General features: G+C 36.4%; 1 long non-coding RNA gene and 1 other non-coding gene across 2 annotated transcripts in view; both read left to right on the top strand.

The window, feature by feature from the left end:
• Positions 1 to 7,354, top strand: part of LOC121824364 (uncharacterized) — a 65,123-nt gene extending 57,769 nt beyond the window's left edge. The window contains exons 6-8 of the long non-coding RNA XR_013046278.1: positions 7 to 840; positions 2,693 to 2,773; positions 7,278 to 7,354. This is a non-coding gene — a long non-coding RNA (uncharacterized LOC121824364). The remainder of the gene's footprint in view (positions 1 to 6; positions 841 to 2,692; positions 2,774 to 7,277) is intronic.
• Positions 5,300 to 5,391, top strand: LOC121824538 (small nucleolar RNA SNORA42/SNORA80 family). Its single transcript, XR_006066478.1, has one exon. It is a non-coding gene; the product is annotated as a small nucleolar RNA SNORA42/SNORA80 family (small nucleolar RNA).
• Positions 7,355 to 13,835: the final 6,481 nt, after the last annotated feature.

Here is a 13,835-nt window from a genome sequence, read left to right on the forward strand (position 1 = left end):
TTTCAGGTCCGATTGCTCTCCATTGGAAGGCCAGTTAAGGAAGCTCATTCCCAGCAGAAGTTAATTCTTCTCCCAGCAGTCTTCTGTTCCTGAGGACACCTCACACTTAAGACACAGGACTTGGATCATTGGAACTGGGCCTGACATGAAAGCCTCTTTCCTGAAGTCTAACTTTCATGGTTCCAGAAAATACTATCTAAGCTGTCAAGGGCAGGAAGCACTTAATAGCCTTACCAAGCTGCAACACCTACAAATGATAACTCTTGCCAGCATGGCAAGATATGCATAATGGCACAGTAAGAGGCACTCACATGTTGATGGCAACCAACAGATGTCCAACTGGATTAAAGACCTACTCAACAGGAAGGAAATCATGCCTGGTACTGGTAATCTAGTCAGCTTTCTGGGGCTAGTAAGGCCATTGTCCTTAGAAAAGAATCTACTACTGATGCCTTGCTACACCAGCATAATTCCTTATTCCATTATTAATCTTATCCTTATACATACAGGTAAGTATAGTTACAGCCACAATCCTTCATCAAAGATGCCTCTCTTTATTGCAAATGTAGACCATCACAGAAAACCACAACTGGACACAATGAAGAGCTCAATGGATCATGGGGAACTGAGCCCCAACAGATGTGTCTACATCATAATTCCTGAATCTATGGCTCAGGAAATAGAGTTAAAGAGGGGTCAGGAATACCAGGAAGTCTGCTGTGAAACAGTCTCTTCTATAAATGGCTGCCTGATTAATACTGGAACAATGGCAATATCAATAGACATGTTAACACTGAAGGGAGAAAATTTTGTGGGATTCCACCTTAGCTAACATTTAAGGTAAAAATTTCTTTCCTGATAATCATAGTATTCTATAACTAAATAGGTTATCATAGAAGCTAGTACATTTTCAAGTAGTTATGGTGAGTAGATAACAAGTGTTGGTTATTTAATGACTGAATTAATTAAATTCACTGACTTGGGCCAGTGAATGTCACCATACAAATTATGAATATATATATATATATATATATATATATATATATATATATATATATATATATGGTCTCACATACAGCCAAATTGACAACTTGTAGCCACTTCCAAAATATTCTTTAAAAATATTTATTTAGTGGATAGAATAATTTGGGTAAAACTTTCTAAAGGTAAAATGTCTTATGTTTGAAATAAGTGATTCATTACAACTTATAGATAGAAAATATTTGCAATATTTGCATTTACTTGAAACTTTTGAAATTATATTTTTTCTAAGATAATTAACCATTGGGGCCATATTGAAGAATGATTACAATTATTAGACACTCTGACAAAAACACAAATATTTGCAAACAAGTCTTTATTATGAGCTATTTGGTTTCAAAACTGTAGTTGATTTGAATGAGACCAAATTGAGCTCAGCTGGCTGGTTACTCATCATTGGTGAGGCCAGAGATGCATGCTGAAGTGCTGTGGTTTCTATCTTCATTCAGTAAGAATGTCATAGGGAGTGAAGAAGGGAAGGTTAGGGTCAGGGAAAGAGAGAGAGAGAGAGGCCTGTATCCATGCATATGTGTGTATGAATGTGTGTGTGTGTGTGTGTGTGTGTGTGTGTAGATGCACGGATGTGTGTTCATAAATGTGTGCATGCATATGGAGGCCAGATGCACTTTGGGCATTATTCCTCAGGGCATGTACACTTTGATTTTAAGACAGTTTCTTTCAGTGGCCTGGGGCTTGTAGCTTTGACTTGTCCAAGGATCTACCTTACTGTGCCTTCCTGGTGCTGAGATCACATGTGCACCTCACCATGCCCAGCTTGTTTGATTTGTCATGTAGGTCCTGGGCATCAAATCTGTTCCTGATGGCTGTGCAGCAAATACTTCAGCATCTGAGATATTTGCCTAGGTCTATTTAATTTTCTCTTCTTTTTAGTTTACTGATTCCAAGAGGCTTCTTGATTTGTTCACTTCTGAATCCACCTTTGCTTTTTGCTTTAAAATGGTGTCATGAGTCACCAAAAATGAAACAAAAACAGTTAATTGCAAGTTATCATGGTAATGGTGATAACTTCTGTGTGATAGATAAGGTAAAGCCAAGGACAGGTCTAGAAGTCATCAGGAATTTATAGAACTGGGCTGGCTTTGAAAGGACATCTAACAATAAACGGCCAATGTTTAGGCTGTTGGTCTAGATTGATGCTGTGGGTTTTTTGTTTTGTTTTGAAACCCTCTCATCTTCTGGTATGATTTCATAGACTGTGCTGTGCAGAAGCAAAGCAAGTCATGAAATTTCGGAACGGAAGTCATTTACTGCTTTTCTCTGGAGAGTCTATTGATTCCTGTTAAAGGGGAACCATATTCTACCACTTGCGTTGTAACAGCTTTTTTTTCTCCAGTGTGTTGTTAAAGTTCAGGATAGGTTTCATTTGGAATCCTTTGTCTTCTAATAACTGTAATGAGGCATCTTGAGAATGTGTTCCCTTTCCTTGCTTGCCTGTTCACTGAGGTAGAACCTGATGTGCTCCAAATGCCTCTATGTAGGAAAGTGTGGTTTTAGAAATAGCATGTCCTTGTGCCAACACCCTGAACCTATCTTTTCAAACCAGCCAAGAAAACATTTACTGAGCATTTGAAATGAACCTTGTGTTATTGCTCCTCTTACTCTAGATTCACTTTACCTCCTCTCTCAATAGATGAACTACCACACAGTGGCTTGAACCAGATATTGGGGACCCACCCTTCAACTCTCCTTTATGCCCACCTTCTGTAGTTCGGTAAGTACTGTTGCTCAGCCAGTTCTAGAAACACAAACAAAATTAAATTCCTATTAGAAAATATTTCCTTTTCTTCTATTATCCCCTTCATCAGTGACAAGATGCCATATATGTGTTTTATTGTCTTCTAATGTATGCCTAAAAACTTACTTTACATGTATTTACTAATAACACTTGATATATTGCATATTAAGAAATAGGAATATGACATGCTATATAAAATATTTTATAATTACAGTTTTAGCTTTATGATTTTTTAAATGAAACAGTTCTTCACCTTGTGTCGTTATGGTTGATTCTCATCTCTTTCTCTTGTTTTTCTGAAACTTTCTAGCCCAATAATAAGAAAACAGACTCCTCCCTCTGAGATCATTTTCTTTAATTGGTTCATTTCAGCATAAAAGTCTAGTAAAAGCAGAATTGCCAACCCACATCCCTGTAGGAAACAATTTTGCCAACTAGAGTATGGCAGTGAGGTGTGAATTACCTGTTTGCAATTAATTTTTTTCAATTTTATCAAAATGATTTGGAATGTATCCAATGAAGGAAGAAGCTTTTGTTGTACTGCATTCACTAAAGTCTGTCCTAAATCCCTAAGTTATTATTAAAATTTGCATATGTAGATGCTCATTTTGTGCTGTAAAGTTCTATAAGGTTCTATGGATTTTGACAAATCCATAGGGTCTATGTATCCACCACTATGAGGGCATACAGAGTAGAGTCACAGTTCCTATAGAAGTCCCTTGTGCTTTACCTACTCAGCATGCCTCTGGCAATGACTGCCTTTTTGGCTGGCATTTATAGTTTGCTTTTCTGAAAATGTTATATAATTAAATTATACAGCACAGAGTTCTTTAAGGAGTTCAGTCACTTAGTAATTTGTATATAAGAGTTGGATATGTATTTTTATAGTTGAATAACTTTTTTTTCCTTTCACATCTGAAGTCATTTGGATGATTACATTGTAGTTTCCATAGACTACTAGCCTTAATAAAATGTTTAATATTGTTTTATATATATTCTATTTCATTTTGAAATTTGAAGATAATCTCCAAATTCTGAAAAATATACTTATAGCCATTTAAGCCTACTTTCAAATACTACTTTTCAGAGAGTGTAAGTATCATGTAAATAGAGTATTCTTAATCATTTCCTCTATTTGTTTGACTTTGATCCCACTCATTTCACATAAGCATAAGCTGAACTCACCTCAAACTTTGTAGGTATTCTTTCTTCAAACAATTATACTTTAAAATAATGAGAAAACCCTTTCAATTGCTTGTATTCATCATTTATATACTTTTCTTTATGTCTATCATAGTTCCTGATCTGTAACCTTTTCCAAATTTCTTTTATGTTTGAGAGTATAATATAATTACATCGTGTCCTTCCTTTAGCCTCCCTCCAAACCTTCCCATACATCCCTTCTTGCCCTCTTTCAAATTCATGTCCTGTTTTCTTCATTAATTGTTATTACATGCACATATGCATGTGTATGTGCATATGTATTCCTAAACATAGGCTACTGTTTGTATAATGTCACTTGTATGTATGTAGCCCACTTTTCTCATTCCTGTTAATGCATCTACTGATCACACCATTATAACCTATCACCTTCTAGAACCATAAAAACTAACCACTAGGGAGGAAGCTTCCAGGTCCAAAACTAGCTTGACTTCATCATGTAATGTGATTAATGTATGTGGTCATCAGAATATGAAAATAGGAATGAGAAAATTAGAAGCAAAATTACTTAGATGAGAGATGAGGGTCCCCTACCTTTATCCTCCTATCAATGCCATAGACTATTAGCATGACTTCTTTTCACCTAGTCCACACAACATAGTAGTCAGTCATTCTTCTTTATTGATGTTTGCTGGATGACCATCTCAATGATTTACCTGAGCTTTGTTTTTATATGAAGATTCATTCAGGACCAACATCTGAATGTGTGGTATCTAATACACAGGGATCTAGTAAAAGTCTCCCCTGGAACTTCATACCTCTTAAGAAACAAGGGGGTCTTAACATCACTCTCAATTTATGTATCAATCCATTACCTTGTATGAAGATTAAACTCATTGTAATAGAAGGCAAAAATTTTTCTTTTGTTCTATTCCTGAGGGAGAGAGATAATGCATTTTAAAATCTTTCTGATGTCATGGCCATAAGATTAATGCTGATGTAATCCAATGTGTTATCTGTCTGCTGTGTCTCTAGTAAGTCAATAGAGCCACACTTCGCTAATTGAAATCTGCGTGCTGATGGAGTCTTTCTGTGGAAATGAAAGGTGGCTGCCACAATCTGTTGGGAGTTAAATTAATCCTCCAGGAGTGAGCCTGTCCTAATTACTCCCCTCAGCAACACTGGGCTAGCTTTTGCTGATGTTGAGCTTCCTGGTAGATCCCAATATGCCATTTGGCTAATATTTTCATGAATTACCTTAAATTCACTTACTATGTCATTAATGAGCTTTTTTTCTCCCATGTGAAACTGTTATTTCTTATGCTCAATCTTTATTTGAAAGTGTTCTTAAATGCTAGAGAAAACTGTGGCTCCTAACCATTGCCCGGCCTCCGTGCCTGTGGGCTGCTGGCACTGAAGTGGGTCATACAGTGGGGGGAAAAAAAGAAAGTGTTCTTAAATGAAAAGGACAATTGACTAGTCACATATTAAACTATTTCTGCCCAATTATTTGTCACCATTGAATATTACATATAGTTTTGTCCTTGACACTCCAAAGCAATTGTGTTCAGAGACATAACTGAGAGCAACAAAGTGTAAACCTTTTCAGTAACCAATCTGTGTTATCCAGTTATTGTAGAAACAGTGACTAGACACATAATTTACTGCACCTATCATGACTCAGCTATGTCTTGGCCACAAAATAAATGTTTTCATATTCTATACATGTCACTTGAAGTAGATGTTGTCAGTATTTCCTCTACATATATTTTAAAAAACAAAAATATAGGGAGTTAAAAAAAATCTTTCTAGTTCCACACTGCAAATGAATTTCAAAATGATGAAGTAGTCCAGTTCCAGACCAGGCTGCCCCTTGTGATAAAGGCTGGCTAATTAAAATATAGGCAAGCTTCAGATAAACAATTAAAATGTAATTTTAGCATACAAAAGAGCTAAACATTGTAAGAGAAATATGAACAATAAGTTAAAATTGTTGATTAGCCGAAATCCAACTTAACTGGGTGTCTTATGAACGTAATTTTATCTTTTTTTTGTTGCTGGTTTGAGAATGCTAACAGCCTTTCTAGAACTTGTGTTGGTTTTTTTTCTTCCTCCTCAGAAGTCTATGTAGATTTTGATGATGTTCACATCTCAGGACACCACCACCATGATCAAGACACTAAACATGCAGCCTTTATTTTGCTAACATACATGAACAGATAAGGACCCTGGACCCCCAGAGGAGAAGCACCATTTAGAGTAATAAATAGTGAGGATAAGTGACAGAGTCATTCCTTTCATTCCATCCTTAAAGAAAGTTAATTATCTGGTTAATTCATATTTGAAACTAGGAGTCTTCATTGGAGGTGACTTAAACATTACATACATACATATATATATATATATATATATATATATATATATATATATATATATATATATATATATATAATGCAATGGTTTTAGAGTGTTTGACCAGAAGAGATTCATTCTTCTGCTTATCCACATTAAATCTTACTGGCTTGTATTGGTTGGAATTGGCATTGATATACAGTTGGAACACAGTAAGCATGTCATTAAGGAGGATCATCTGTTATTCAACACACACACACACACACACACACACACACACACACACAATTTTATAGACCTTTTGAAGTTATGGTATGGAGTTGACGTTAGTACATCACCAAAAGGTTGTCTACTTGGCCATAATGGGGAGATACTGAGGTGTTAGAACTTTTAGGAGGGGATACATAGTGGAACCAGTTAGGTCATTATGAGGAATTAATGTAGTTCTCCAGGACCACAGTTAGCTTCCACAGGAGTAGCTTGTCATTAAAAGAGTATTTATTCCCAGTCCTCTGAGCATTGATTTTCAGCCTCACCATCAGCCTCACTTATTTTCTCCCTGTCTCTGTGTTGCCGCCTTCCATATTCTGGTATTTTGATGTAGACAGGGGTCTTCACCAGAGCCTAGTAGATACGGGAGACATTGTCTTGACTCTTCAGGTGTCATTTCCTTTAAATGTACCTGTGGACCATCAGTGTTGGTGCAACAACAGAAAACTGGCTAATATGGAGTTCTTACAAAAATTGTTAAAATAGTTGAATGCCAAGAAAATCATAGCTAGCATGGAATGTTAGTAAAGATTTTGGTTCTATAGACTTCATCTTTTAGACATTAAGACATCAACTAGACCATTAGGATTTTCAACTCTTTAGGAAAGACTTTATTTACATCTTAATTATATTTTCTATAAAGTATGAAATAATGAAATGGAGGACTTCTCTCCTGATGCTCCATTTTTCTCAATAGGTTATAGTTCCTGGACTGGAGAGGTGCTGTCTGAAATGCTTCATTACTGACTCTTATAATGACTATAATAAGAAGGTAATTCTGGAAGCCATCTTTATTATATTGATGTTACCAATTAAATCTCTTAATTGTATACTCAGATTAAATTGACTACTTACAGAAGACAGTGGGGCTAGGTTTCTTCTTTAGGGATGTGGGAATAATATCTAAAAATTATGTCATCGTTCTGTGGTATTTAGCATAGAACTGAGCAATAGAGGGGATCCAATGGTTTTCATCAGAGCAAAAGGACTAAGGCTGAGAAACATAGGTATTTCCTTTGAAACCAGGTAATATTGATTTGTGCATTTCATATTTCAACATTTATTGTAGAAGAAGGAGTCATAATCCAAAGAATGCAAGCAATCTCTGGAAAATAAAGAAGTCAAGGAAACAGATTCTTCCTTAAAGTTCCCAGAAAATATGCAGCCCAACAGATAACTTGGCTTTAAATTTCTGGCCTTCAGAACTGTGCAAGAAGAAAGATATATTTTAAGATACACAGTTTATGGCAATTTGTTATAGAAAACACCAGAAGCTAATGTACATCCAGTGAGATCATCTTAAATCATGCTATGCAGAATCTTTTCATGTCTTGAGGAAGACCCAGAAGCTCATCCTGTATGCTCTGCAACACAGAGCTCTCCATACCCCTACTGGGGCAAGTCCTACGTATGACAAACACTATCATTGTACCTTCAGAACCTTTCTTGTTATCTGGTGTATGAACATAAATCAGAATTTTTTTCTGACTGACTTTTCAGATAGGTTGGGGAATAGATAATGGTCTAAGAATGATATAGAGAGTCATTAATAAACTACATCACCAATAACATCTTTGAGGAACACAAGCCTGAGTTCCTAATTGGCCATGTAATATTTGGTAATTGTTCTGATTTTTCTCAACCTTGATTTCTATACCACACTCTGTCAACTACTGTCTGTGATAGTTGTAAAAATTAAAAACATGTGGAAATACTTCAGGGATTTAGAATGGAAACATGATGGTGTCTTGGTGTAATGTGAAATTGAGTAGTTTTACTCATTATTATACCTATTCATTGTCACAGTAGTGATTTGGTGACAATCACTTAGGAGGGGCTCAATGAAAGTGCCACTGCACTGAGGACACACTGAGTGGCTGGGTATGCCTCTACTTTTTCTTCATTTCGATATTGTTGAGTGCTGGAGTTATGGCTGAATGTCTGAAGATGAGCAGCTTTCATAAAAAGGACTTGGCACAGACTATACAGGCAGTGGACTATGTTCCTACCACAAGGGTCAGCCATGACAAGCCAATGGCATTGTTGTAACATGGCCAGGCTGGTTCTTGGATTGCTACAGTACCAGTTAGTCAAATGGTTCTGGACTCACTGTCCTACCTTCCCTAGTATCAAATGTTATGCTGAATATCTTACCATCTCTGAAAATGTGGGCTATGACTCACCGTGAAACATGGGGAGAAAAGAAAAATCAGAAGAAGAGGAAACAAAAATCTTTCCAATACCCTCTAGAGGTAGAAGGTCTATGTTAGAAAGAGGAGACATGGAAAAGGGAAGACACAGATGCATGCTAGGGCTCCACCTGCAAAGCTCTTGATGGTGTTTTCCTGGTCTCTTCCTCTTTACTTATGCTTACTTGCTATACCACCACTGTTGTGTGCCAAAGTAACTCCTGCTGTCCTTCAATGATCAGCCTTCCCTAATTGCAAATATTGGGGTTAGGAGTTATCAGTCATTTTTCTATGACTGCAATAAAATACCATGACTCATAGAATAAAGGGTTTATTAGGCTTACAGTTCCAGAGGGTTAGAGTCCTTGATGGCAGAGTAGAGGCAACAAGTGGCAGGAACTGGATGCTGAGAGCAGACGTGGAGAACTCACATCTTTGAACCCCAAGCAGGAAGCAAAGGAAGCACACAGGGAAGGGCATGAGGCTTTGAAATCACAAAGCCAGCCCCCAGTGACTTACTTTTCCTAACAGGGCCACTTCTGCTAACCCTCCCAAACAGCATCATCAAAGGGAGACCAAGTATTCAAATGCCCATGGCTATGGGCATCTCATTCAAACCACCACAGAGTCTCCAAGATCATTTGTGGCTCTGTGCTCTCTGCTCCAGTGTTTAAATAGTTTGTATGTATGTCTGAATGTGTGTCTGACTGGCCTCTTCCGAGGATCTTGAACAGTCTAGAGAAAGACCTTTTCTTTCTTTCTTTCTTTTTTTTTTTTTTTTTTTTTTTTTTGGTTTTTCGAGACACGGTTTCTCTTTATAGCTTTGGAGCCTGTCCTGGAACTCACTCTGTAGCCCAGGCTGGCCTCAAACTCACAGAAGTCCACCTGAGTGGATCTGCCTCCCGAGTGCTGGGATTAAAGGCATGCGCCACCACCACCCAACAAAAGACCTTTTCTTGTCACCTTCACTGTTCAATGGCCAAATTCTCAAATTCAAACATACCTGGTAGAGTGAATCTTTTAGAAATGTCTGCAATAGCAGTGATATAAGCACTTGGAGTTTGGGATTATAATGACATTAATTTGGGCAGTGACTATTAGAGCTACTTTTTCAGGACTTGAATGGAATGGAATATTAGTAGAAGACTATCAACTTATACTTCCTACAAAAGACTGTTATTCATTTGTTCTCAAAATGTAACACGAGTCATATTTAAAGCCACCTACAATTTGGGGCCTGTTTTGTCCATTCACGAATTCTTTCCTTCATTCAACACATTAGCAACTGCCTACTGGGTGCTAAAATTAGGTCTGCATCGGTAAATTATGCAGTCTTATTTCTTCCATAAGAGGCTTATAGGATAGGAGGAGTCAATAAATAATACAACCGTGTGTGTACAAATGTAAAATAATGAATTGAAGTAAATGTTTATGAGGAAGCAAGAGAAACTATCTAACAGTGAACACTACAGAGACAAGTACTGGCTCAGATTTAGGATGCATAGGGTTCAAAGTCAAGTTCTGGTTCCTATCAGATGCATCAGCACAGGAAGTCAAACACTCAGAGACTTAATTCAATTTTCTGTGAAATGGAGGAGACATCGCTGCCTGTTTCACAGGGATATTATGTTATTCCACTAAATTACTGGTGTTAGTCACCAAAAGTTGCTGAGATGATCTTGATATTATTATCTATTGAAGTACATTTGCAGATGTTATAGAGAATATAGATCATTTCTGCAGCGAGAAGACAGCTTGTCCTTTTGTACTTAGGAGGAACACATAAGTGGCTTAAGGAGAATGTATTTGTGGGACAAGGAGTCAAAGAAAACATTGTTGTCAAGCAAATGATGTTTGGTGCAATGACTTCATGCAGTGCTCTTGGTGAGATGTGCATGGGGCAGCTAGCACGGAGGACCTCAGTAAAGTCAGGTTTCAGAAACTATTATATTGTAATATGGCTTAGATATGTGGAGTCTAACATTTAAACATCTACTTTAGGCTTTAGCCTTGATTTTTGCTGCCATGATCCTCAACTAAAAGATACCTTTGCAGGGGGAAAAGTATACCCTCAAGGCTGTTTACTGGTTCAAGACAACCAAGTGGCCTAGCTGGGCTTTAAAGTCCATGGGTGTGTGTGGCTATGATGCTTGTATTTTAAGTGCTAGCTAGGAAGCATTCATGCAGATAATACATGAGACTCAGAAATAAAGCTTCCATTAAATATTCTAGTAATATGGATATTATATAAATGTACAGAACATTTCTTTACATTTACCATCTGGCAGAAAATTTCCAAGTATTTTATATAAATTAACTCATTTGGACTCATTTGGTCCTTATCTAACTCTGTGAGCTATGTAGCTGTTACATGTTAGGAAAGGAAACAAAAGTGAAATACATAGAGTTGCTTATCTATCATGGCAGTAAATAAATAGATGAGATTCACATATCTTCCATCTGGCTTTGGGGAGCTCTACTGTACCCCTTACATGACTAGTTATAGATGTCAAGACACCAACAAAAATAGCATTTGTGACTTTTATGACCTATACATACATGCTAAGTAAAACAGCCTAAAATTTGACCTGTAATTGTTCAGTATAACAGTTCATTTCATTCAGGGGTGAAAAACCAGAACATTTGCATTTTCACAATGGTAGAAAAAAATCAGAAATATATCAACTATAGTTTTGATTTGAACATATATGTTCCATATGTCTTCATTTCCATTGTCTTATTTTGTATTTTTATGAGGAAAAACATAATCACAGTTACTGTTTGCTTGGCTGTGCTTTAGAAAAGTCTAAAATACTCCCATCAGCTTCTATGTAATGATGAACTTGGTCATCAAGCTGTGAGCAATTCATCATGTTGGTATCCTTCCCTAATTTCACTTGTTTGAACTACACTAAATTTTACAAAACTCATCTTGCTTTATTTTTTCCATCTTATTCTGTTATTCTATGTGAAAGACTGCATTAAATAGAAACAAAAGAATAGACGTCTAAGGTTTGGAGCTGGTGCTAAGTTGGACTGCACAGATTGTGCCCTGTTCAGAGCAGAAAATACCACTGACATTGTCCATGAAGTGAGTGACATTCCTCTGAGTTGTGCAAGGTATATTGTCCATTTGTGGGTTTGTGTGAATAATGAAGCAAGTGTTGTGGGTGTCATCTGTATGTGGAAATGTTATTGTGAATAGGAGTTGTATCTAAGCATCCATGATTTGCTTTGTGTGTGTGTGTGTGTGTGTGTGTGTGTGTGTGTGTGTGTGTGTGTGTGTGTTTGTAAATTCAGGATTTGATACTGTGTTTGTGATGTGGAGTAGGGGATATTGGCAATTATAACTTCCACAAGGTAGATGAGATTGAAGCCAGTGCAGCCACACCTTTCTCTTATCATGTGAGCAATCACCAAGCAGATATGCTATATGACAGGTATTAGCAAAATGCAACACTAGGATACTTCCTCATTATACTAAAGTCCTCTAATTTTTTTTTGAAATAAAGACAGCTTCTTCCAGCTTGAGAAGCATGGTTTTATTTCCTCTAGTACAGAAGAATATTTAATGGAAGCTTTATTTCTGAGTCTCATGTCTACATTTCAGAAATTCATTTGTAAGTTCTTTCTTGCCTGTATAGGAGTGGAATCCTACATATACAATTTTTGTATAGTTAGCTTCCTTTAGTTGATATACAGTCACACTATATAATACACTTGTAAACCCTTTTCATTGTTGAATAATAGTCCATTGTACTGTTAAGCCATATGATGTTGCATTTTTTACCAACTGATGAATGTTTATAATATTTACAGTTTGGGGCTGATCACCACACACAAGTATTGGTGTAACACAGGTTTTTATTCTGTTTGTGTACATAGATACTCAGGGCTAAGTCTCGTGTGTGATATGGTAATTTTATGATAGTTTTATTGAGCTGTGATGCATATATCACAAAATTCACCATTTAAACATAATAAAATGCATTTAAGTTTATATTTCTAAAAATCTTACAAACTCACATGCCATTTCTAATCTTTACTTATAATATATAAGAATTTCAATTTCTTTTTTTTTTTTTTTTTTGATTTTTCAAGACAGGGTTTCTCTGTGTAGCTTTGTGCCTTTCCTGGAACTCACTTGATAGACCAGGCTGGCCTCGAACTCACAGAGATCTGCCTGCCTCTGCCTCCCGAGTGCTGGGATTAAAGGCGTGTGCCACCACCACCCGGCCTATCAACTTCTTAATTTCATTGCCAAAATTCATTATTGTTGAGCTTTTGATAGCAGTCATTCAGGCGGATATGCAAACACATTTACTTGTGGCTTTGATTTGCATTTATATATTGATTAGTGACCACCAGCATCTTTCTACATATGTACTGTCTTTTTGTGAATTATCAAAGAGAAGTATCTTTTTAAGTATTTTGTCTCTTATAAGGCTGATTTTGATCTTCAAGAGTTTTCTATATATTATGCAAACATATGTAGGAATGAAAACTTTGAAATGCCCCTTTGGTGTTATCCAGTAAGTTGAACACACAGCACACACACACACACACACACACACACACACACACACACACACACACGACCTAGATACTTCTAGTATTATACCCTATTAAGTATATTATTTTATGTACCAAAGAAAGAGAGAAATAAGTTTGTAGTTGAACTACATGTGATATCCAAGATGGGATTACTATAACATTCACTCATCAGTTGGGTACATGAATACATTTTGATATATACACAAAACTGAAATTCACAGTCATTGATTCTACCCATCCCACTAGGGATATAATAAGAAAGATTTCACAAAAATGTTGAAGACCAAATCCTAATACATAAAGTTATAAACTGTCTAAATAAATCTATATCAAGTTCAAAATAGTCAAAATTAATATATGACATTAGAGTAATTGTGAACTTTGGAGAGAAAGAGGGAAAGCAATTATGAGTGAGTGAGAAAAAAACTTATGGGATGTTTTTTCGTATTCTAGTGTTTGATCCAAATGGACAATACATAACTGTGTAAATGTGTTCCTCTAGGGAATTTACT

The sequence above is a fragment of the Peromyscus maniculatus genome, chromosome 20 (assembly GCF_049852395.1).
Source record: "Peromyscus maniculatus bairdii isolate BWxNUB_F1_BW_parent chromosome 20, HU_Pman_BW_mat_3.1, whole genome shotgun sequence".
Taxonomy (NCBI): Eukaryota; Metazoa; Chordata; class Mammalia; order Rodentia; family Cricetidae; genus Peromyscus; species Peromyscus maniculatus.